Source organism: Gossypium arboreum, chromosome 1 (genome assembly GCF_025698485.1).
Source record: "Gossypium arboreum isolate Shixiya-1 chromosome 1, ASM2569848v2, whole genome shotgun sequence".
Classification (NCBI taxonomy): domain Eukaryota; kingdom Viridiplantae; phylum Streptophyta; class Magnoliopsida; order Malvales; family Malvaceae; genus Gossypium; species Gossypium arboreum.
The window spans coordinates 5,613,870-5,618,567 of NC_069070.1; the positions used below are offsets into that span (position 1 = coordinate 5,613,870).

A 4,698-nucleotide genomic window follows, 5' to 3' on the forward strand; every position below is an offset into this window, starting at 1 on the left:
AGTTTCATTAGTAATTTTATTTAGTAGGTGATCGAGAAGGGTTCATGTTAATGTAGTTGATCGGGTACTCATTGATACTTTGACAAGCATCAAAGTTCAAGTTTTACTAGTAGTCTCATTTAAAGCTTTGGTAAGTATTAGGGTTCGAGTTTTATCAATAATCTCATTTGATGGATGATATACCCTAATCTTGCATTAAGTAGCCTTCACTCACTTAAACTTTTTTTCGATAAAAAATAATAAATTTAATTTTTATAACCATTTACCATTTTTTTTTTAAGTTAGCATATTTTTATTTTTATTTTAAAAATTGGCTATTATTTGTGCAGCAGATAAAAACTAGGGCTAGACAGACTCTTGAGGAAGATGGCGATGTGTAACTGCAGCAAACATGAGTGCTGCGTACTATACAGCTAAGCATCAACCAATAAAAAAACCCACAAATTTGTAAAAGAAACCCAAATAAAATTTACAAATAATTTCATTTAAATCCCTAATTATTTTTTATTATATAAAAAATCTAATTAAAAGCAATCATTCTAGTAAATTAACTCATCAACTAATTAATCTCAAGTAAATTAAGTAATTATTGCTAAAATAAATTTTTAAAAATCACACATAAAGTGACACTCCAAGCCCTAATTAAAATTGGAGACCTGCAATATAAATTAACCTATCTCCGTGTCACTACTTACAATCCCCCCTTTGAAAATGAAATCCAAACCCTCTCTCTTTGTCCTTTATCTTATTTCTTTTTCTTCACTTTATAAATCTCCAAACCCTTTCCCACTGTTGGATTTAGATCTCATCTTTGCTATATATATACACATAAATATACATATAATATTCATATCGTTTCCTTTCTTCTCTAGTTAGCTTTTTTTCATATCTTTCTTGCTAGTTTTAATGTTCTTTTTTCCCCCAAGGGATTTGGTTCTTTTTGTTCAAGCTCTATGTCAATAAATCTACTTTTCAACATGCGGTTTTTTCCATTATCAAAGAGAAATCAGAGTTTCATAAGATTTTGATACAATCAGCTTAGCTTCTCATCATATTTTTGCCAGTTTAATTCATAGGAACTCTCTTTTTTTTTTTTTTTAAAGTTCATAAAAGGAAGGAAATTAGTAGGGTTTTTGTGGTTGTTTTTGTTATAAAGATGAGTAGTCTCAACTGGTTAGATTCTTGTTGGGTAGATCTCACGTAATCAACTTTATGTTTCAGCCACTGGTAATAAGCCAGATCAGCTGGTCCTAGCCAGCTGCCCCCTCTTTGATGCTAAGAGTACGAACATATTTTCTTCCAAGAAATTATATGTAAAAAATCTTTTTCCTGTTTAATTTTCTTTCTTTTTTTTTCTTGCAGAAGCTTTTCCATGATTTTAGGCTCTTTGGGGTCATATTCAAATTTTTAATCTTCTTTTTCTTTTATTTCCTCTCCTTTTATATAAATCCCAAAACTGTATACAATATGTGTGTATGTGCATGGGGATATTTGGATAAGTAGATAGATTGACAGTCGTTGTTTGCAGGTGTAGCATCATCAAGATTCACATGCAAATTATATTGCTAAAAGTTCTTTGAAACTGAGAATCTTGATGATGCTGCATCGGCAATAAACGACTACACAAAAGAGATTAAAAGAAAAGAACCCTTTAATTCCTGTTTTTTTTCTCCTTAGTTTCAAAGGATACAGTTTTCGCCACTTCACAACATCAACAAGAACAAGATGATCAGAAAAAAGGCACTTTTTTTTCTGTTGTTGTCAGGTGAGTATTTACATATACATATATATGATACATGTAGACAATTGGACATACTTCAATATTAGTTTATGGGGTATTAATCTTTTAATAAATAAAGGGTATCTATTTAGCTGTTTTTAAAGGACTAGTTGCAGATCCAGATCTGTAATTATTCTTCAGAGCCAAATATATTGCTGTAGTGGAAATATTGGGTACTTTAACATATGAAGCTATATTGAGAGACTTTGTTGTGTTTATGTATGTTGATGCTATATTGAAGGAAATTAGATCCATTTGTTGGTATTTTGTAGATCTTTGATTATTTTATTCCTATTATTTCATTAATGGTTTTTGCATTGCAGATAGGCAAAGAAGCACTCTTACAGAGAAATGAGTAGTTTTAGGTTTTGTTTCTTTATGGAATTTGATGATATCAAATAACTAGGCTGCTGCAAATTGGTTCTTTCCTCCATATCTTTGTCTTCAAATAGAAATTTTGAAGGGGATTCTTCCAAGTGGATTTTTGTCTTAAAGAATTAGTAGATATTGTTGAATATTGGAAGCTTTCAAGATCATAAATGGTGTAGTAACTAGTAATTATGGGACACTGCCATTGGCCTTTTTTTTTTTTTTTTTTAATATTGTTAGTGGACCCTTAAAACATTTTATCTATCTCTATTCAGTTCATAGTTTCTAAAATTTGCTTCCTTCAGTCATGAAAATGATAATCCACTCTAGAAATTTATGGATATATATATGAGCCCTCAATCGCTTTCTAAGCTTTTATACTTATATTCTCTGCTACATGCATTAAGGGTTTTTCTCTTAGTTCATAAAAGGAAAAGAAAATAATAGGTACTTTTTTCCGAGTGTAGCATCATCAAGCTTAACATGCAAATGCATGGAGGTGATGAAAAATTATCTTGCTCGGCCTCTTTGTTTTTTCGTGTTTGATGCTGGTGTACGATACACCAATATGAGAATATGACCTCGAAAAGTCCTTCAAATGTATAGAAAAATATAGAAAGACTAATTATATCTATATTAAACACATATACATATTCAATAGTCACACTGAAATTCAATATACATATTGAATACTCTCACCCGAACTCAAATAACTTAGGTAAAAAATTTGAAATTTGATAACTTTTGTTGCAAAAGTACTTTGAAATTGAGAATCTTGATGATGCTCCACCGGCAATAAACGACTACAGAAAAGAGAGGGAAAAAAAGACCCTTTAATCTTTTCCCCTTTTTTTCTCAGTTTAAAGTTACCCACTTTGCACTTCACAGCATCAGCAAGGACAAGATGAGAGAAGACTCTCTGTTGTTGTCAGGTGGTATGTGTATATATATAAATAAATTTGATGCATATATTCATACTTCAACGTTAATGTTTGGGGGTATTATTCTTTAATAATAATAAAGGGTATCTGAATATCTCCATAAGTAATGTTTTATTTGTTTTTTTTTACATTGCAGGGTAAGGTAATAGTATCCTAAAAAAAGTGCTTTGTTGTGTTATATTTGTACATTGCAGATGTAATGAGCTTTTACTAAAGCCAACAAGGTGGTTTGCTGATGTTTCCATCCCATGAGAGTGCTTTGGAGTTGGAGGTGAGAGAAATGGGGTTTTTTTAGATTTGCTTATGGGATTTTGATGATATTCAGATGAATAGGTTACTGCAAGTTCTTTGGTTCTGGAAATTAGTAGATATTGTTGAATATTGGAAACTTCAATGTGGAAGAGAAGATATATATATGTATGTATGCGGTTCTTCGCTTCAGTTTGCTTATAGGCCTTCTTATATATTGTTGAATATTTCATGCACTAGCAGACTAGTTTACCAAATATCTGCAAAGGGGGTTGATTGATGTATTTAGTAATTGCTTGATCCTTTAGTGTTAAAAAAGTGAAGTATAAATAGATGAATGGATATTAGAAAATTGAAGTCTCTGCATCATTGAGATTGACGGTCTCCATTCAAGATTTTCTCTCTTTGTTACTTCAAAAGATAGATAGCCATGGATGCATGAATATGTACTGGTTCCAGCTAGTACACACTTGTGCAGTTGTACACGTATCCACTTGTTTCTCCTAAACTTATGCACCTATACATATACACTGATATACACTGCTTTGATCCTGATTTTAATAATGAATTGCTGGAGATTACGTTTTTGCAGGTAGGTTTAATTAATCAAATATTGTTACTATGAGTTTTATTTTGTTTGGAGTCAACCGCGTTGACCGATAGAGGTTCACCCATCATGAAGGAACCTCGCCAACTTACATCAAAGATTTACTTAGAATACAGTCTATGAAGACAAGACCTTCCATAAACTCTAAGCAAACGTGCTGAAGATCAGTCATGACTTAGCAGCTTACTGCAAGAACCTTGACATCTGGCTCCTCCACCGCCACTTCAAACCTATAACTTCCCCTTAGCTAAGAACCACTGACAAGAGACTTCCGTTGTTGTTACTCTACCGAATTTCCCTCAGATTTCACCTTTCTACAACTTCCAGCACAACTGTGTCAACCGTCTTCAACCACTCCCTGGTATCAACACACACACATATATATATTTTATTTGTGTTCTGTACTACATGAGTCATGTTTGGGCTGTCAAAGACAAAAACCTATATAGTTATCACATGGTAATGGAATTTGATTTGTTAACCACTGCTAACATATGCATTAGTTCAGTTGGTATGATGCCATTGTTACATCGTTGAAACATGCTTAAACAAGCTCACTTGCTTGATCAAGCAAGCAACCAATGGTCATACACCGGACAACTCAAACAATAGGTATAAATATTCTAGAAAGATCCTCATCCGCTCCTGTTTCTCTTTTTTTTTTTTTTAAATATCAAAAGGCATCCCAAAATTGAGTTATCACCAAAATTATTGTATTTGTAAGGGCAAAGAAGCTGCTATGGTATAAATGT

At 32.2% G+C, this 4,698-nt stretch overlaps 1 long non-coding RNA gene across 2 annotated transcripts; it reads left to right on the plus strand.

Moving 5' to 3' along the window:
• The first annotated feature begins 728 nt into the window (after positions 1–728).
• LOC128290550 (uncharacterized) lies at positions 729–4,437 on the plus strand. Of its 2 annotated transcripts, XR_008280408.1 has the most exons (3): positions 729–1,281; positions 1,363–3,084; positions 3,285–4,437. It is a non-coding gene; the product is annotated as an uncharacterized LOC128290550 (long non-coding RNA). The 2 variants fall into 2 exon arrangements; XR_008280407.1 differs by having other exon boundaries at positions 729–3,084.
• Positions 4,438–4,698: the final 261 nt, after the last annotated feature.